Below are 21,417 nucleotides of genomic sequence, written 5' to 3'. Positions count from 1 at the left end.
CAGCACGGGGGATGAGCCTGGTGGTGGGTACTAAGGAGGGCATGTATTGTATGGAGCACGGAGTGTGCTGCATAAACAATGAATTCTGGAACACTGAAAAGAAATTAAAAAAAAAGATGATAGGTTTCTGGTCATTGTGATTGTCATTATGTATGTATGTACATATCTATTTGTCTGTCTTTCTATCTTCTACATCTTTCTTCAAGTTGATTGGGTATTATCCAGTTCTTCTTTGAAGACGTTCAACCAATTTACATTCCACTCACAGCATGAAAGAGTTGCTGTTCCAGAGCTGGTAAGTAGTTGGTGCCAAACTAGATACAGTGGTGAAATAGGTCAACTTTGTCTTCCAGTTGCTACCCTTTGGGAGAGTTCCCCCTGACTTAGAATCTCCACTTCTGAGGTGCCCCAGAACTCTCAGGGCATGACTTTAGGAGTTGTACCTCTTGAAAGATACATCAGTCACTAGGTTTGTTAGACATTTTAATGTTTTACCACTCTGATGGGTGTAGGTTTTGTTTTACTTTGCTAATTTCTTTCATTTTAATAGCTGTATTGATTTTCAATGAATAGAATTTCTTTATTTTTTAGGTGTGCCTGGGTGGCTCAGTGGGTTAAGCCTCTGCCTTCTGCTCGGGTCATGATCTCAGGGTCCTGGGATCAAGCCCTGCATTGGGCTCTCTGCTCAGCAGGGAGCCTGCTTTCCCCAAACCCCCGCCTGCCTGCCTCTCTATCTACTTGTGATCTCTGTCCATCAAATAAAGAAATAAAATCTTTAAAAAAATAAATTTAGAATTTCTTTTTTAAAGATTTTGTTTATTTATGAGACAGAGAGAGAAATAAACAGACCCCCTGCTGAGCACAGAGCCTGATGTGGGACTCGAACCCAGGACCCTGGGATCATGACCTGAGCCAAAGGCGGATGTTTAACTGACTGAGCCACCCAGGTGCCCTCAAATTTCCTAACCATTTCTTTTATATATTCATTGGCCATTTGGATGTTTTCTTTTGTGGTTTTCCAGTTGTTATTAATTTTACATTTTTCTCTTGGATTGTATGCCTTTTTTCATAAATATTTATTCGGCATATGTCTTATTAATGTCCTCTTCTAGTCTGAGGCTTGCCTTTTTAGTTCGTTGTGCCTTTTGTGATAAAGTGGTTCATTTCAGTGTAGTCCTATATACAATTTTCCTTATAGTTTTGGCTTTTTGTATTCTGCTTAAGAAATTAATTTTCATCCGGAAGTCATAAAGATATTCTTCAAATTTTAGAGATTGGCTTCTTATATTTAAGACATTGACATACATGTGTGCGTTGGAGGTCTACTTTTGTGTTTCATTATATGAATTACCAAAATTTTCACCACCACTTATGGAACAGTGTATTTTTTTCACTGTTTGATTTGTTTTATCTACTCTGTCACCTGCCAGCTCCCTTCTGTATGTGGGCTCCCTGAGTGATTTTTTTCTTTTTTAAGATTTATTTGTTTATTTATCTGACAGACAGAGATCACAAGTAGGCAGAGAGGCAGGCAGAAAGAGGAGGAAGCAGGCTCCCCGCTGAGCAGAGAGCCCAATGTGGGGCTTGATCCCAGGACCCTGGAATCATGACCTGAGCTGAAGGCAAAGGCTTTAACCCACTGAGCCACCCAGGCGCCCCCTCCCTGAGCCATTATTACATTGGTTCCATTATACTCTCCTAGTAAGTTAATACTTATAAGCTCCCATAGTCTTTCCCTTAGAAACAATTTGGGCTATTCTTGGCCTACCGAGTGAGTATGGGGATCAAGTTTTGTGAAAAACTCTGTTGAGACCTAGAAATATAGAGAAGAAGCTAGTCGGGGCCAGAGGGGAGGGGTGGGGAGTGGGGAAGGATGGGCAAAGTGGGTGAAGGGGAGTGGGAGGCACAGGCTTCCAGTTATGGAATGAAGAAGTCATGAGCATGAAAGGTAGCATAGGGGAGAGTCAGCGGGATGGTGATGGCATTGTACGGGGACAGATGGCGGCCACGCTTGTGGTGAGCAGAGCGTGACGTGTGGGCTTGTAGAATCATTATGTTATACACCGGAAACTAACAAAACATTATGTGTCAACTACACTTCCATTTGAAAAAAATCTGTTGAGAATTTGACTGAAATTATACTGAAAATATTAATAGATTTTTCTAGTGTTAGTTGGCCCTTACTTTCCTGGGACAAGCCCTGTTTCAATGTGTTCTGTGATTACTTTCAGTATTTCTGGGTGCCGTCTCCTGATGTCTTCTATAGGATATTTGCTTCTGTATTCGCAAGAGACATTAACCTTTTCTTTACCCTGGCCTGATTTGGGGGATGAAGGTAAGAAAAGTCTCCTGAGGTGAGTTGCAGAGGTCTTCTTCTTGTCCCATTGTCTAGAACAAGGGTTGGCAAACTGTGAAGGGCTCACTGAGTTCAGTCTGCTGCCTGCTTTATAAACAAACTTTGGTTGGAACACAGTTTTGCCCATTGATCGACGTGTGTGTTGTTTGTGGTAGCTGTCATGCCGTAGCTCGTCATTGCATTGGAAACTCTATTGCCTGTATGTGAAGACAGGAAAACGGTGAACCCATTAGAAGTGGGGGAAGGAATCATAAAATAAAAAACCCAAATTGGTGAAAAAAAAAAGAAAATAGAGAACACCCATGGATCCAAAAGCTAATTCTTGAAAAGTATTGATGAAAAAGATGAACTTCTAGCAAGATTATCCACAAAAATGAGGAGAAAATAAACGCCAGTAAGAATGGAAAACCAGACATAAAAATAAATGCTACAGTTCATGGCTCAGGGCTCTCAGTAGAGCACAAATAATGCTATTTCAATCAAATGTGAAAACTTGGATGAAATATTTCATTGAGAAAGTAAAAATTGATGAGAGACTTTTTTTTTTTTTAAATAGATTTATTTATTTATTTTAGAGAGAGAGAGCACACGTGAGAGCGGGGAGGAGGAGCAGAAGTAGAGGGACAGAGATCCCCAGGCAGACTCTATGTCAAGTGTGAAGCCCGATGGCAGGACTTGATCCCACAACCCTGAGGTCATGACCTGAGGCAAAACCAAGTGTTGCCCACTTAACTGACTGAGTCAGAATTGGTTTTGACTCCAAAATGGACAGGACCGGGACACCTGGGTGGCCCAGTGGGTTAAGCTTCTGCCTTCAGCTCAGGTCATGGTCTCAGGGTCCTGGGATCGAGCCCCACATCAGGCTCTCTGCTCAGCAGGGAGCCTGCTTTCTCCTTCTCTCTCTTCCCGCCTCTCTGTCTGCTTGTGATTTCTCTGTGTCAAATAAATAAACAAAATCTTAAAAAAAAAAAAAAAAAGAATGGACAGGACATCTAATAGATATATAATCATCATGAAACTGTGGTTAAAAATGGAAACACACACACACACACATGCCCTATATACACACATATACATCCCAAGCCCACTAGGACCAGAACATTTTATAAGCAAGATCTATCACATTTCAGAACAGTCTCACATAATATGTTCTGGACTAGGGGTTGAAAAATTAAGGGTATCATTATACAATTACTCTTTTTAGAAATTACTATAATTAATTTCTTGGGCCCTAGGGATAGTGTCAGAGTAAGTCTGAGCGTGCACAAGGGCACAGGCTCGGGGTTACAACTTCTTGTGAAGACTTCTCTTCCCTGAGTCTACCAGACTCCAGGTGTGATGTAGACTGTCCTCTCACCACCGTGTGATACTCAGTAGATGATTTCAAGCCCATCTTTTCACTAAGGCTGCAGGTCTTTGAAGACCTTGTTTCTAGTACTTTGCTCTACTCAGGCTCAAGGTCTCATCCCTTAGCTCGGAGGAAGGGCCCAGGCCCCTTGTGGCTGAGGCATGCATCCTTTTCCCTCACTTAGGGCATCTGCCACACCAGCTCAAAGACCCTAACAGTTGTGATTCTGGGTCTTTCTTTCGTTTTGGAAACCAGGCAATAACCCATTACAGACTAAATTTTGTTCTCCTCCATCCCCCCAAATTCATATGTTGAAGTCCGAGTACCCTAATCCTTAGAATAGGATTGTATTTTGGGGCGGGATCTTTAAAAATGTAATTAAGTTAAAATGAGTGCCATTAGGGTGACCCTCATACAGTATGGCTGTATCTGTAGAAGAAGAGGAAATGTGGGGACGCCTGGGTGGCTCAGTTGGTTAAGCATCTGCCTTCGGCTTAGGTCATGATCCCAGGGTCCTGGGATCGAGTCCTGCATTGGGCTTCCTGCTCAGCGGGGAGCCTAATTCTCCTTTTGCGTGCCACTTCCCCTGCTTGTGCTCTCTCTCTCTGTCAAATAAACAGACAAAATCTTAAAAAAAAAAAAAGAAAAAAAAGAAGAAGAGGATATCTAGACCCACACACATACAGAGAAAAGACTGTATGAGGACACAGTGGGAAGACAGCATCCACAAGGCAAGGGGATAAGCTCCAGAAGGAACCAGCTCTACCGATGTCTTAGTCTTGGACTTTGAGCCTCCAGGACTGGTAGACAATACATTTCCTCTGCTTACGCCACCCCATCCATGGTTCTTTGCAATGGCAGCCCCAGCAAACAGGTGCCCTCCCTTTTCCCCGTGCGCCCCACTTTGCATTTAACACTATGGTTTGTGAATTCTAGGGAGCATTTCTAATTGTAGCTGGGAGGATTTTCAGGTTGGCCAGGAAACATACCATGGGAATGTAGGTCCCACGCTCCTTTCAAGGAGCCAGACTGTGCCCTCTGGACTCTGCCAGTCTTCATGAAAGGTGGTGCCCGGTGTCTGTCCGTGAACGCCACACCAGAGGTCCAGAGCCCTACCTAGGCTTTCAGCAGGGCTTTCCACTTTTAGGCTCTTTTCTGTGCAAGAGGGGTCTTCCATTGGACCTAACGCTTCACCCCCCCAGACGCCCCTCCAGAGCTTACTGAGCTGCCTTTCAGCGGGCCATCACCCCACTTTTCCCCCTGAGCAGCTCCCCCTGTGTGCCTGTTGCCTTTGCGTTCTGCAAAGCATCTCACACAAAAAAGCCTTGTGGGCCTAAAATCAGTGTAAAGGTTTTTTTTTGTTTTTTTGTTTTTTTTTTTTTTTTAAAAAAAGATGAAATCCAAGTTCCTGTAGAACACTGGATCCTGGTAACTTTCTAGCAGCGAGCCAGAAGCTCACTGATCCCATCTAAGGCGCCCACCGTCCCAAGAGGAAATGGAAGGTGCCCAAGCCCCGATGCCAAGACACACACACACATTTTGTCTTTTCTGAACCAATTAGGTTTGGACTTTACTTCAGCTGACAGACAAGGACACTCAGACTCAGGGATGGGAAGAGATCTGGCTGGGATTCCTCGGTGAGCAGAGTCACGACAGAGCTGGGACCAGGACGGGGGCCCTGAATCAGACTGTGTGTTTTTACCATGCTCGGAGCTGGGCGAGTATCTAAGTGGTTTTGGAAGAGCCCAAACTGGCTTCATTCAGCTCAGACCAGAGGCAGAGGAGAGGTCATAGTTAAATATAAGGTTGTGAGCATTCCAGACGAGGGGTAAAACTGACCATCACGTAGATCAGGATGTTGAAGCTGAAAACAGTATTTTAGAAATAACGACATAGCCATCGAGATAGGTCAGGTGCGTGGTTAACAGCTGGGCCACAGATGCAAGGATGTAGGTAGATGTAGATGTAGGTAGAGTAGAATAAGTGTCCTATTCTTTGCAAAATATGGAGCTCAGAAACGTCATGTTCTTTGTATGCATTTGAGGAAAAAACCTAAGTAGTGTTACATGGTTATCAGAAAAAAAAAAAATGCTGCCAAGGTGCCAAATTTGGTCAAAGAATTCGGGATACTGTGGAACTATCACGCCCTACCCATCCCCTGCTATCCCCCACACCCCTACGCACATACGGTGTAGAAAATGATTATTCTGTAACTCACTGGAAATCTGGATACACTCAGAGAATAAAGGAGTGTGGGGTTGATTCTATTCAAACGTGTAAAAATAATCCGCGTGTGTTCAAGAAACTCTCTGGGTGTGACCACCTCTGTTGCTGCTGATTATTTAAAGTCAACGTTGAGATGGGCTTTGCTCTGCCCGGGCCCCTCCTAACCTTGGCATGGCCCAAGGTGGAAGTGGAAAGGGAGGCCTAATACCATATTTTAAGAAGTTAGAATTTACCAATTAAGCCAACTGTGGAAAGTGTGGAGTGTGTTCTACCGTTCTACTCTGGTATGAAGGTAGGAGCCAGGTTCTGTGTTGAATTGTGAGACTCTGGGGAGTCGGATGAGGCCCTTTTTCCATGGCTCCCGGCTCCCCAGCATTGAGCCTAGCCCCTAGCCCATGCCCCGTATTGTCCCGTCTCCAATCCCATCCTTTGTTGGGGACGGTTGTCTCACACACACATATGGACACCAAGTCTGTGATCTAAGCTCTGTCCTCAAAGGCACTGTTGGAATGCCACTTAGGTTGAGAGGTATATTTGGAGGCATGGTTTCCCTTAGGGGGACAGTCTGAGAAAGAGGTCTATGCAGTCCCTGGAAGCAGGTTCGGGGAGAAGGATCTCTGGATCCAGTGGAAGAAGAACATAGTCTTGGAGGAAGGGGACATAAGGCTTTGGCACCTGTCCTTGGCCATGGCTTCCTAGCCCTGAGGAAGAGCAGGGCCAGTGCATGGAGTCCCTCTGGCCTGGACCTTTGCTGATGCTGGCTTTGCCTCCTCACTCTCCACTGTCTGGTTCTGTAAGACTTGGTTCTTGGACGGGGAGACGGGGACCACTTGGCAGGGCTGTGAGTTGAATGGGAATCATGGCAATGCTGACAGCCTGCTGTTACAATTAAGCCTCTCTTTTGTTTCTAAGGATCATGAAGGAGGTTGGAAGGGAGGGAGAAAATGGATTGACGACATTGACATTGACATGTTGCTGCTTCTGATTGCATGGTCTCTTCTCTTTCTTTCTTTTTTTTTTTTTTTAAACCAGTGTACTAGACAGCATCCTTCCAGGGTCGTCTTACTGTGTTTGCATCTCACCTAGCTACCCGGCTCAGTGACTTCCTTCAGCTGCTAAACCCTCACCTTTGGCGTGTCCCCCCGATGCTCCCCCCATCTGCATTTTCTGTGACCTTTGCCTTTCCTTTGGTGATCTTTGGATCACAGACATAGCTGCCGTCCTCTTGGGCTATGTGCTGTTCTACCCTGTTCCATTGCCGCCTTTTGTGCAGAGAAGTCCCTGGACTTCCTTCTACAGCCCCACACCCCAGCTCTGGATGGCCCCACTTGGTCCCACTAGTTCTTAAAGGTTTTTTGCTTTTTTTATTTGACCGAGAGAGAGAGGGAGAGAGAGAGAGAGAACACAAGCAGGAGAGGGAGCAGCAGAAGGAGAGGGAGAGGCAGACTCCCCGCTGAGCAGGGAGCCTGACACGGGGCTCGATCCCAGGACCTGAGCCGAATGCAGACGCTTAGCTGACTGAGCCACCCAGGTGCCCCCAGTCCCACTAGTTCAAACCAGCTTTTAGTTTGGGTTCAGTCTCCCGGCTGAAGCATAACATATGCATTTATAGATGTAGACACATACATACACATGCAGAAAAAGACGTTGGAAATCATCTCTAAGATTATTTAAGCATCCTTTGGCCCAGATTTGGCCCAGATTTCCAGTTTATAGAACAGGAACGTGAGCCCCATCGATGTGTTGTGAAACGTCACACAGCACGCCAGGGACATAGCGGGGACCCACAGCCGGGCCTTCTGACCCCTTCTCCACTGCCTTCCCCGCAGGTGACATCCCCATCATGTAGATTTTCCCTCTCTCTGCCAACTTATAATTCCTAGAATTATAGAGGGAGGAGCAAGGACCCTGAGATCATCACCTGAGCCAAAGGCAGACGCTCAAGCGACTGAGCCACCCAGGCGCCCCATCTTTTTTTCTTTTTCTTTTCTTTTCTTTTTTTTTTTTTTAATTTGTTCAGGTTTCTCTTCTTATGGTATCTTCTGGTCTACGCACACTAAAACAGATATGTGACTTGGTTCACATTCAGTTCTCTCTCCTCCTAATATCGACCTTCTGAGAAGAAAAGAAGATAACGTTCTTTTTTTCAATTTCAGAAGCCAATCTGTGAGTCTAGGATGGGGATGTAATGGTAACCGTAGGATAATCAAGCTGTTTGCTTCTTGTTGACACCAGAAGCTGGGAACACAGTGAAAAGGTGAATAGATGCTTAGTCTTTGAATGCATTCCCCAACAAGCTAATCAATCGCATCAAGGCTGCCTAAGGTCAAAGTTCTTTCTTTTTTTTTTTTTTTTTAAGATTTTATTTATTTATTTGACAGAGAGAAATCACAAGTAGATGGAGAGGCAGGCAGAGAGAGAGAGAGAGAGAAGGAAGCAGGCTCCCTGCTGAGCAGAGAGCCCAATGAGGGACTCGATCCCAGGACCCTGAGATCATGACCTGAGCCGAAGGCAGCGGCTTAACCCACTGAGCCACCCAGGCGCCCCAGGTCAAAGTTATTTCTTGAGTGTTTCCTAACCCAACATTGCAACACAGGTACACACGTGTGCACATGTGTGAACCATATATAAATGATTTATAATCTTTTTCTGAATAGCCTTGCAGAATATCTTGCAGAAGAATTCTGTGTTCTAGGGCTGAGAGAGCCATTCACTGCATGTGGGTAGTAGTTTCTAGCCTAATTCAGTTCCGTGTGTGTGTGTGTGAAAGTTGAAATATTGGAAAAGGTACAGAACTTAATATGTCATTTATTCAAACCAGCCAATTAGGAAAGATTTTGTTCCTTGCCTCCCATGTGACTCGGTGTTGTCCCTATTCTGTGAACTTTGTCAGATTTGTTTTGGCCCTCCCGGGAGTTGCAATCTGGTTCATTCATGTCTGAGTCTCCTTTTGATGATACATCATAGGCATTGAAGAAATGAAATCGGTAAATAAACACGTGAAAAATTCAGTTAATAAACCTAGTCCATGGCTAAGATGAAATATTTACTGTCAACGCTGTATATCACTTGGTAAACTCATTAGTGAGGCAGTCACTGTAAAGAGAATTAATGTAATTTCCAAATTTAGAGAGTGTGAGTGGAAGAATGAAGACAGGCTCATTTTTTCCTTTACTCTTTATATAATCCTGGGAAAATGGAGTGGAAAAATCATTCCTGCTCTAAATCTCATTTCAAAGGTTGTAGGTTGCATGGGTTCATAATTAGCATCTTTATAGAACTTGACAAAGTATTGGACACATGATGGGACTGCAGTCCATTCTTGGCACAACATCTGTTCAATAGATCTTCATGCCTTGTTGCTCTCATCAAAGCGAATGCTGACATTTATTGAGCACCTGTGTGTATGACATATAGCATTTAATGTAATCACAGTAACCCCATTGGGGTGTGGGTGGGCGGGGGGGGGTGCAAATTAAGTTGTGTCGGACCGCATAACTGAAGAGTGAAAGATCCAGTACTTAGGACTTGGTCTTCCTGCTGAGGGCACGCCTCATGCATCAAATAGTCCCACTTCTTTAGAAGTCTGAGTTGAATGATGCTCTCAGTCGTCTAATAACACTCTTAACTTCATTTTTTTTTTCAGTATAGATACAAATTTTATTTAATTAAAAAGTGGGGTAATCACATTCATCTACAAAAACAATTGATTGTATTATTTATACAAGTATAAAAAGCCTAACTTTTTTTTTTATTAATTTTTTATTTTTTATAAACATATATTTTTATCCCCAGGGGTACAGGTCTGTGAATCACCAGGTTTACACACTTCACAGCACTCAGAGACTCATGACCCCAAGATTAAAAGGTGAATGCTGTAATGACTGAAACAGCCAGCTGCCCCAGAATTACATTATTTATTTATCTTTTTTTAAATTTTTTATTTTTTATAAACATATATTTTTATCCCCAGGGGTACAGGTCTGTGAATCGCCAGGTTTACACACTTCACAGCACTCACCAAAGCACATACCCTCCCCAATGTCCATAACCTCACCCCCCCTTCTCCCAACCCCCCTCCCCCCAGCAACCCTCAGTTTGTTTTGTGAGATTAAGAGTCACTTATGGTTTGTCTCCCTCCCAGTCTCATCTTGTTTCATTTATTCTTCTCCTACCCACTTAACTTCATTTTATTCCTCTGTCGATACTCGTTTCATTTCAACAGAACCTTCTATTGGGTCTTCATTGGAAAGGAGGAAAAAAACTGGGTATAGTTTTTTCCCCCATAGTGTTCAAAATCCTTGAAATGTTCTTAAGACCAAACAGTTTTCATTAAAGGCCATCTTCTGGAAACTTCTGAGAGCTCCATGCTAGGAAAAGAGCTTAGCCTTGAAATAGGACTGTGTCATGCATTTTTAGTCAAACAGAGGCCCCTAAGTGCCTGGTGATAAACATAGGTAATCATAACAGTGAGAATACCTAACTTTCTACCAGGCATTATACTCTGCATTTTATGTCAGTAACAATTAGAGCAACATTGTTTGAATATTTATTAGGTGAAGGATACTGTGTTTTGCATACATTATCTTCTACTTCTTTTTCAGAGTATTTCAGGGAGGTAGAAAAACATTATTTCCAAAAGAAAAGAAATATATTATCTCCATTTTACATAGGAGAAAATTGATCTTCACGGAGGTCGAGTTGCCTAAAGTCACATGGCTGGTTAGGATCGAGCTTAGAATTGATTTTTTAACGACGTGATTTTTCAAAAACTGGAATATTGCAACGGATACCCCTGGAAGTGTCTTCTAAAAAGGAAGGGAATGTCCTCTTGAATGCTCTTTACGAGAATGAAAGCTGAGAAATGAGCCCCCATCCTTCCCAGGTAATTTCTGAGCATGCTTCCCATGTGAGAAGCTCTCTGCCTGAGAAGGGCCTGGGAGGGTACTCTGACACCACATTGCTCTAAAGGAGCTTACTGAATGTTCGGTAGAGATCGGAGAAGCCCACAATAACAACGTTACAACATAGATGGGACCCAGGGGGGAGCTGAGACAGAACACAAGGGTCTTACTCAACTTTGTACCTCTCACTGGCATCCCGCAGAAGAGGAATTAAAACAGTTTTGGTTTTTTTGTGTGTGGGTGAAACAAAATGGCAAAAGCTTTGCCCACCGGCTTCGGATGCTTATTAAACATTTTTCTGGATGAATAAAAAGAGTGCTAAAAGCTTCACGAGCCAGCCTTGGGAAAAGGAAATGGGAACAGGCGGGAAGAAAGGAGGTAGAATGGGGGGGAATGGTGGTGGAGGGAACAGCTACCTGTCCCACTGTTCTATTTTTTGAAGTTTTAAAAACAGATTTCATTTATTTATTTGAGAGAGAGCATTAGAAGGGAGAGGTCAGAGGGAGAAGCAGGCTCCCTGCTGAGCAGGAAGCCTGATGCAAGACTCCATCCTGGGACTCCAGGATCATGACCTGAGCCGGAGACAGCCCCTCAACTCACTGAGCCACCCAGGCTCCCTCCCCAACCTTTTTTTTAAAGTGGGCTCCATGCCCAGCATGGAGGGCTTGAACACACAACCCTGAGATCAAGAGATGTACATTCCACCCACTGAGCCAGCCTGAGGCCCCTCTGTTGGGCCCATTTTAGAAGCAACAAAGATAACAGGAAACAGTCCATGTTTTCTCAGAAGCGCCCAGTTCCTATGAGCAGGAGGTGGCAGCCCTTAGCATCTCCCACAGTAACCCTAAAGCATGACTTAACCGGAAACTGAAGATGTTCACGATTGACCTACAGTTGCCTTGGCTACTTTTTGTTTATTTTTCATCTGACTAACAAATAACAACTTATATAGATCTAATTCTCTTCTTGATCCTCTGTAAATCAAACTGAGAACTTTAAGGATGGCGATAAAGAGGAGATTGAGTTTTGAGTCTTTAGTTCGCTACCTTAAGTTCTGAGAGGCGTGGGCAAGCAGCATGTTGTTTTGGGTGGAGTCCTCTGTACGCCTGGAAGTTGGGTTGACATAATTAAGCTTGCACATATGTGCGTAAGTGTGTATATAAATATATCTCAATTCTCTCTTGTGTCTAACCAGCTATCAATATGCTTTATATATAGATAGATTTGGGGAGTTCCCAAGGCTTATTGATTCTAAGTTCTATAACATCCAAGTTAGTGCTATAAATTACTTTGCCTCATCTATATGTAAAAATTTTCCACTTCAGAAGGTTAACACTTTGCCCACTTCTCTGCACAAAAACCGCTCTGTTAGTGATGTTCAGGGCTTTTCGAAGATGGCCAAGCCAGTTCTTACGATAGGGTCAATGACCAGTGATCGAGCTTTGACTATTTATTTCATTAAATTCTGTCCTCATTTCGCATTGAAAAAACATACCCTTTGGGGGTTAAGGTCTTTACTGATAGCAGCAGCATTGTAATGGTGTGGACATGTCACTTGTGCTACAAGGTCTCTGTGTTGCGGTTACTGTGGGTGAGGTTTGAGGAGGAATTTCCCATCCTTACCAGTCAAAACCCACTGTTTCCTCTAAACAGGAGCGTAGCATCAGGACTGATCTCTGATAGCATAGGCTGTGGAGCCTGGACAGTTTGGGTGTCATTCTCAAGAAAGAGAGTACACAGGGTGTCTGGGTGGCTCAGTCCATTGAACATCTGACTCTCGATTTCGGCTCAGGTCATGATCTCGCTGTCATGGGATCAAGCCCCATATTGGGGTTCACCTTCAGATTCTTTCTCCCTCCCCCTCCTCCTCCCGACTAACATGCATGTGCTCTCTCTCTCAAATAAATACATAAGTGAACAAATAAAAGGGAGTACACAATTAGCTTAATTTTGTAACCAGAAAAGCTTATGAGCATATGAACATCTTGCCAATGCCGGGGAGGAAGATTTTCCTCTGGCCTTCAAGATCCTTCCAGCTGGAGTATGATTCAAAGTGGTGTGAGATTAACAGGAAAAAAATCAAATTTAATAGTATACATACATAGGTATGAGGAATCCACACAGACACGCAAATGCCAAAGATTCGAAACATGACGCTTAGGAAAGGGGCAGCGACCTGGGGATATGAACGGGAGAAAGGGAAGAAGGACCATTAACAGGAAGGCTAGAAGTGATATTTGGAAAATGTAGATATGTTTCTCCTATAAAGGTGGGGGGGTCCTCTGTTAATAGCTCTCTTTCTGGTATAAGCAGGCAGTTGTGGGGAAGGTAAACAGTTTTTCCTTGAATCTGCTGGGTTTTGATTGCTTTTAACTCAGAATAATGTTCACGCCTCTGGGGCCCATGGTGGGGTGGCCTGCCCTTAGCCCCTACACTAGGAACTTTCTTTCACAGAAGGGACTGTGAATGTGAGAGCTTAGGCCTCATTAGTATCACGGTCCATTCGCCTCTGCTTGGTGCTTGTCATACTACCTTCAAAATGCCTTTTCCTATTTCTCTTGCTCCCACTTAACTCTGAGTCCTTGGGGGCAGAGGCCATGTCTTTTTAATCTTTGTATATTTAAGATGTTTTTTTAAAAAATGCTTGTTAAGCTGAACTGAACTGGAAAATGCATTAGGAACTGGCAGCCTTGATGGGCTCCCACCTTGTCCTGCAGAAACTGGGTCAAAAGAGCTTTAATAACATGAAGGAATCCTCACTCATTAGCCTTATGGCGTTTCTCCCCTTGACAAATTAGGGCATGATCTTTCTCCGCCAAGTGTCACGGGTAAAAATATAACAGTGATTACTGTCATAGCAGTGGTTCACAGTAAGGTAGAAGTCAGACTTGAAGGAGGCTTGCAGAGTAATTGTTTTACATACAAGGAATAACTGTGGGTTGACCCATATTGGTGAAGTTATTAGGAGTGGGACAGAAGAGAGAGAAGGAAGTGTTTTACGAGGAGCTGGTGTTTGCTTGTGTGTGTATTAGTTATCTCTTAGTGGAAGCCTGAATACCCAGTGGATTTCTGGAGACCGAGCAGCCAGTCCGGGTCAAAACAGGCATGGAGGTCTGCTGCATATCAAAGGCTTTTCCTCCCAACAGGTTTGATAAATTGAGATCACTTTCTGGGCTTTTGGATTTTGATCCATGGAAGGGTAACCTAGATGAGAAGTCTTAAAGGTAGAAGGAATTTTTTTTTTTTACTTCACAAAAATTAAACTGGCTCTATGTCAAGGTTAGAAGTGCTCTAACCCCACCGGCCATTTACATCTGTGTTTCATTTTCTTTTAAATTTAAGTTTTAGGTAGTGAATGCATAGTGCAATATTGGTGTCTGGAGTAGAAGTCAGTGTTTCATCACTTTCATACCACACCCAAGGCTTATCACAAGTGCTCTCCTTAAGGCCCATTCCCCATCTAGCCCATCCCCCACCCACCTCCCTCCAATCTTCAGTTGTTCTCTATCATCAAGAGTCTCTTATGGTTTGTCTCCTTTTTGTCTTTTCCCGTTTCCCGTATGTTCATCTGTTTTCTTTCTTAAGTTCCACATATGAGTGAAATCCCATGGTATTTGTCTTTCTCGGACTGACTTACTTCGCTTAGCATAATACACTCTAGCTCTATCCACGTTACTACAAATGGCAAGATTTCATGTTTTTGATGGCTGAGTAATATTCCATTGTATATATATACACCACGTCTCCTTTATCATTCCTCAGTCGTACATCTCTGCTTATTGGTTGATTGATCAACAGTTTATTGAGGGTAGAGGATGGGAGGGAAATCAAGTGTGCCAATTAAAACTGTGAGGCTGTTTAAAAGGATTCTGGGAATGAAAATTCCTGAAGATATTCTGGTACAACCACGAAGGGGACAATGATTTCCATGTAAATAAAACTAATGTGGACCCCTGGCAAAAGATGAAGCTAAACTGAATTTTGTAAGAGGGTTTGTGGTTTGCGGATCTGCATATGTATGTAAATAATCAAAAAGTGAAATCTCATGTCCTATCATATTTTTAAAGTCTTAATATCAGATGTAATGTACAGTATTCCCTTTTAACTTGGAGCTCTTTCTTCTTCATATCCTGACTTCTGATTTAGTGATTTAGATCCTTGATCTGATTTAGTGATCCAAGAACACACAGATGTGGTAGAAGTGATTTTACAGAAGGAAGTATGGTTGGAGGGCATCAGGAAGGGAAAAACTTTTTCTACCCTCTTAGTTTCAGTGACTGGGGCATGCTAATTAAATTAACAAAAAGATGGGTTAACAGAAGAAAAGGTGTACAAAGTTTATTTGATGTTACTATTTTGATGTTTATGTGTATGGAGGGCTTATTAGTAAGAAATGAAGATCTGGAAAGGGTGGCTGGATTCAAGGGCTTATCCACACATTTTAACAAAGGGTGATAAATCTGTGAAGTGACAAGAAAAAGGAAAAGGTTTTTGGGCTTCTGGGGGCAGTAGATTGTGGGAATAGGAATAGAGTGAATGGAAGATAAGGGTAATTTTACTAAAGTATGATTGTGCAGACCCATGTCAGTACTGACTTTCTAAGATGTAGAGGAAGGAGTCCTGCCTAGGGGTCAGGAGATGTGGGCTGGGGCCATGATTCTTATTCTAGGCTTGTAACAAGGAAAATAACTTTTCTTGGTGTGTGTGTCAGTGGTGGAGGGGGTGGGGTGCTGGGTCAGAATAGATTATCATCCTCCAAAGTTATGTTCTATAGATTCCTTCAAAATACGAGTCCTTGGACAATGCAGCAAGAAACATCCCTTTCTTGGAAGTTCACGAAGCACATAGCACTAAGAATTGCTGCAGTAAAGAAATCTGCCAAATCCTGTTTTATCCAGGATTGCCGAAAAGTGTTTGACCATAGAAAAACCTTCCATTACTACTTTTGTTATTCTTTTAAAATAGCAGCTTTTAATTACTCCTGAAATTATAGTTCCATAAGAAATACTTTGGGGGCACCAGGGTGGCTCAGTCAGTAAAGCATCTGCCTTCAGCTCAGGTCATGATCGTGGGGTCCTGGGTTTGTGAACCAAGTAGCGCTCCCTGCTCAGCATGGAGTCTGCTTCTCCCTCTCCCTCTGCCTCTTTCCCCTTCCCCCACCTTGTTCTCTAGAGCGAGTGCTCGAGCATGGGTTCTTGCTCTCAAATAAATAAATAAAATCTTAAAGAAAATACTTTGGAAAAATGTGAGCTTAATGATCTCTAAAATACCTTGCTGGCCTTACCCTTAATATTTTTAAAACTTATTTTACTTTAGGAAATAACGCATGTGTGCATAGCTAATATGTTGAGTATTCTACGGAAGGAGGCCAGTAAAGGTGCATTTGCTTTTTAAAAAAAGACAGAGACAGAAAAATATATATACCTGAGAGAATACAGCAAAGACATGGTAATACAGGTGGAAAAATATAGACAGAAAAGAAATTCAGCGGATAAGCAATAGGTATTACCATTAGCGTGTGGTGCGGGTGGTTGAGGGAGAGGTTTATGAGTGTTTTAATCGGGAGGTTTGTGAGATGTTAGTGAAAATACCCAGAGCCACCGGGGAGAGCTAACAAGTGAGGAAAAGGGGTAGGGTCTTCTCAGAAGACTATCTGTTACGTATATGATCTTTAATCTCGAAGAACTCAAGTAAGCCATACAATGAATGTTCCTGTATTAATAATCAGAGACATGGAGTAGTTGTGTCTCGTAGGGGATGTGTGGGAACACGCAGCAGTATGCTGCTGGATGGGGAGCCCTAATGAGTTTAATTATACATAATCTGCTTGGAGAGAATATTTTTGAGTTTTAGTGGAGAACCCATCTTGATCCCAGGCATGGCCCCATCATTGGTGGGGCCCTTTGCATTTTGCACCAGGGCACAATGAAGAGGTGGTGACGGGGTGTGGGGGAGGGGGTGGAGGGATGGGGGTCTCTCTTTAAAAAAAAAAACAACAACAAGAAAAAGTGTCATTTAAGTGCTGGCATGGAATAAAGAGATGAAGAAAAGAAAGTTCCAAGCAAAGAAATAAAAATGAAAAACTGAACCGAACCAGCTTGAATTTTATCATTGGTCTTTATATTGCGCCATGGCGGCTTTCAACACAGATCGGGCGCGTTTAATTTTTCCAACTCATCAGGAGCCTTTAAGTCAGTCGCTGCGGTGGCACCATTTGTGTTTTGCAGCTCAGTCATATATACGGATAAAGAGAATTGCTCCTGACATTTGGATGGGGTCTTAACCATTTACGGAGAACTTTCATGTGCCATTCCTCTGTATACAAATTAACATATTTTATGGAGGATCCAGTAGGGGCTCAGAGAATATATCACATGCTAACTAGTCTATCAAGACAGAGACTCTAATTTTGGCTTCTAATATATTGAGGCTCTATCTATATCCTTTAAGTTATATTGCTGTTGTAAAAATGTCAGAATCTATAAAATGGCAGTTTTCCTTTGTTCATGCTTAATCAGATCCTTTTTTCTCCAGGGGTAGCAGGCGGCTTTGGGCTTTCCTCCCCCAAGAAGGAGCGCTGGAGTGAGTTAGGGCGCTGTGCACCGAAGTTTCCATCTCCCACCTCTCTCTAGCTGCAAAGCCTTGGACCAGTCACTTGGGGCTGAAAAGAGGGCCTAACTCCCCGGATTTACCTGAAGGTTCCAGGAGGTGCTGCCTAGCCACCCTATGCCACCCATGCAGAAAAAAACCTTTTTGGGGCGTCATTTTGTTGCTCCGTAGCCCTTGTATGGCAGAAGGAAGATTAGGGAAAGGAAAACAAACCCAGTATTTGTTAGTTTTTCTACTTTCCAGAAATCCAGCAAAAGATTCCATTTGGGGACTCATTAAAATAGAAAAAGGAGACCCTTTTTAAAGTAGTTTTAAATGGGAGTCAGTTTCAGCCCTTTCAAGGTCCCCAGATGGACCCCCAGCCGATCAGGTAGCTGGTTTTTCTCTCTCAGGGGTTAGAAGCATAAGCCTCTTTCAGACTCTGAGTTGGAGAGACATCAAAAAGAGCACATTAGTGAAAATCTCTCATCCCTGGGAGAGAAACAGGCCTTTGGGTCCCAGCTTTAGAATAAATGCTAAGCTGCCTCTGTCAAATTTAGGGGGATTTAGAGAGAACCAGCCAAAAAAAAAAAAAAATCCCTTAACCTGGAATCAAAATTCTCAGGTCCACCTTCAGAGGTGGGTGACTGCCTGAGAAGCTCCTCTTTTATGATGCAGATGCCCCTGGGGAGCCCAGCCAGCGAGAAGCCCTCCTTTGCCCTTCAAAGCAGTGAGGTCCTGCGTTTTTATCTGAAGGGGCTGTGGAGTTGACTGTGGGGGGTGGACAGGAGAAGTGGGTCTGCTGCTCTGGTGGTGCGAGAACCAGTACCAGTTCCCTGAGCAGCCCTGGGAGGTGAAAGGTCAACTTTGGGAGGCCCAGCCTCGCTCTGACAGTCCTTGAGTCCCTGTCCTTGAGTTCAGCTTGGCAGCCAGTACTATTCCGTTGTGGGGTGAAGATCAAGCCTTGGATCTCAAGGGAAGGTGAACAGTTTCAAAGTTTCTTGAATATTCTGAAAGGTGTACTCAATGTGCCGTCTTTTATCCATTTGAGGCCTTCGCGTAGTAATCACGGTTGTTTTAAATTCCTGGTCTGCTAATTCCAACATCCCTGCAGGGTCTGCATCTGACGCCCACTCTGTCTCTTCAAACTGGTTTCTTTTCTTTTCTTTTTTGGCCTTTTGGTCTGTCTTGAAGTGTTTTCATGATAGCCAGACATGACAAACCCAATAAAAGGAATGGCTGTAACCGGCTTTAATAATGTGTGGTGAGGTGTAGGCAAGGGGAGAAGGGTCTAGTCCTAGGAGTCAAGCCTCTGACTTTACCCTGAGCCTTTACCTCTGGACTGCGGACTTCACCTGCATTCCTCTGCTTTCTTCTCCCTGCTGAGGGGGCACAGGACTGATAATGGGGGATGGGAGTGTATATTTCCCCTTCCTAGTTCGCTTAGGCTCTGATGATACTCAAGCAGGTCAGGCTGGGATTACCCATTTTATTCTCTGGACAGGATGCTCACGTGTGTTTCAACATGACCTCCTTTCTCCCCTTCTGTTGGAGACACCAGGGGACTCTTCTCTAACCCTCACTGTGAGGACCACATTGAGCTCTTAGAAGCTGTCTTAGAACTGTCGTTAGCCATCAGGGAGATTCAAATCAAAACCACATTGAGATACCACCTTATACCAGTTAGAATGGCCCAAATGAACAAGACAGGAAACAACATGTGTTGGAGAGGATGTGGAGGAAGGGAACCCTCTTACACTGTTGGGGGGAATGCGAGTTGGTGCAGCCACTTTGGAGAACAGTGTGGAGATTCCTCAAAAAGTTGAAAATAGAGCTACCCTACAACCCTGCAATTGCACTACTCTCCTCAAAGACACAGATGTAGTGAAAAAGAAGGGCCATCTGTACCCCAATGTTCATAGTAGCAATGGCCACAGTAACCAAACTCTGGAAAGAGTCAACATGCCCTTCAACGGACGAATGCATAAGGAAGATGTGGTCCATATGCACTATGGAGTATTATGCCTCCACCAGAAAGGATGAATACCCAACTTTTGTAGCAACATGGACGGGACTGGAAGAGATTATGCTGAGTGAAATAAGTCAGGCAGAGAGAGTCAGTTATCATATGGTTTCACTTACTTGTGGAGCATAAGGAACAGCATGGAGGACATTAGGAGAAAGAAAGGAAAAATGAAGGGGGGGAATCAGAGTGGGAGATGAACCAGGAAAGACTGTGGACTCCGAGAAACAAACTGAGAGTTTTAGAGGGGTGGGGAGTGGGGGGATGGGTGAGCCCAGTGATGGGCATTAAGGAGGGCAGGGATTGCATGGAGCACCGGGTGTTATAGGCAAACAATGAATCATGGAACACTGCATCAGACACTAATGATGTACTGTATTGTGACTAACATAACATAATAAAAATAAAACACACACACACACAAGTTTGGAGGCCTCCCTCTGACTGGATCCCCTGGGGTTTTTAACTTTCAGACTAGTCCACATAGAGCTTGTAGCAAGTGCTTACTCACAGTTCAGGTTTTCCCACCCCTGGGGGACCTGGTTCCCCTGGCAGATTCTTCTGGGGGATGTTGGTGTTCTTAGCATTTGCCTGTCTGTCTCTCCGGTTCTGGGAGCTGTTGTTTGTCCCATGACCTCAGTTCTCTTACAGATCTAAGAAGAGTTGTTGATGTTTTTGGTTTGTTCAGCTTTTCACTTGTTGTGGAGATGGAGTAGTGACATCCAGGCTCCTGGTGTGCGGACCTGGGAAGGAGGGAAGTCTGGAAGGTTACATTGACATAGCGAGTGCCTACCAGTTCGAAAGCATTACCTTGTATGCTGTTACTCCCTGTCTCAGGGGTGATGTTGAAAAAGCCTATAATCTCTGGTTTTATCAGCCCTCAGAGGGTCTCTGGTTTTTTTCTGGGGACATAACCAATTTTTCAAGTTCTCTAAACAAATATGATAATACTCCATCTCATGTTTTTAAAAGAGTGTTTGTGCATATCACTAACCACAGTTTCCATTCTGGTCTTGAACCTGCTTGCTTTAGCCCCTCAAGAGACGACATGGGGCTCTTCTTTGATGTTCTCTTTGGGCTGATAGCTGTTTGGGGGCATTTTAGGGACGTGTCTCTGGTACTTCATAGATTTACATTTAAATTATTAAATAACAGACCCAGGGCTTGTAGTTAGTGGAGACAATGCTCCCTTGAGGGGTACACTGCTGAGGCACTGTTGCAGGTGGCAGAAATAGCATGGATGTCATTGTCCTGAGGCCTGTGGTTAGCTGTAAAAACGTTTTCGGTGGGAGGGCGCCGAAGTCCAGGACTGGATTCAGCTTGGCCTTTGGTGCTCACCAGGACCTCCCAGGGAGTGGCGCCCCCTCCCCCTCCATCTTATCCTTAATACTGGTCCAGGAAGGGTTGGTGTATATGTTCAAGACCTGACAAAAACCTTCACTTGGGTGCACTTTACTTATTCTTCCCAGAATCCTCCCTTCCATTTGCCAAGACAACTACTCTCCCTTCAAACCCTCTTCAAGCTTCTCTTCAAGAGCATTTGTTTGGGCTTTTCTGTTAGAGTCGTCCTTCTGGTCCATTAAAACTGGAACTGAGGTGATTGGTAACCAACTTCCCTTGCCCTTTCTTGAAGGCGGGAAGGAGACAGTCTTGAGTCATTCCAAAGGGAAAGGGGTAGGTGGTTTATTTACATTCTAGGCCCTCTTTCCATGAGTTCAGTTCTTTAAACAAAGTGAGAGCATGAGTGTCCCTGAAATTAAAAATCTTGTCACATGTTACCTTCAGGAGTCATAAAGCCAAGGAGAAGGAATAGGTTGTTAACGTATTTGAAATGTTGAGAACCACTGCTGAACGACCTACTTTATTATTTTTGTATTTCCAATATTCCTATATATAAACTAGGTAGGGGGGACTTGTGTCTCCCAAGAATTGACAGAAGGAAAAAGAGGCTGCATATTTCAGTTATCCACAG

At 43.7% G+C, this 21,417-nt stretch overlaps 1 long non-coding RNA gene across 1 annotated transcript; it reads left to right on the top strand.

The window, feature by feature from the left end:
* Positions 1-198: 198 nt before the first annotated feature.
* Positions 199-16,922, top strand: LOC131832614 (uncharacterized). Its single transcript, XR_009354119.1, has 5 exons — positions 199-295; positions 2,232-2,335; positions 8,087-8,187; positions 16,754-16,778; positions 16,855-16,922. It is a non-coding gene; the product is annotated as an uncharacterized LOC131832614 (long non-coding RNA).
* The last annotated feature ends 4,495 nt before the right edge of the window (positions 16,923-21,417 follow it).

The sequence above is a fragment of the Mustela lutreola genome, chromosome 5 (assembly GCF_030435805.1).
Source record: "Mustela lutreola isolate mMusLut2 chromosome 5, mMusLut2.pri, whole genome shotgun sequence".
In the NCBI taxonomy this organism is placed as follows: Eukaryota; Metazoa; Chordata; class Mammalia; order Carnivora; family Mustelidae; genus Mustela; species Mustela lutreola.
This window is presented reverse-complemented; position numbering and strand designations above follow the sequence as displayed.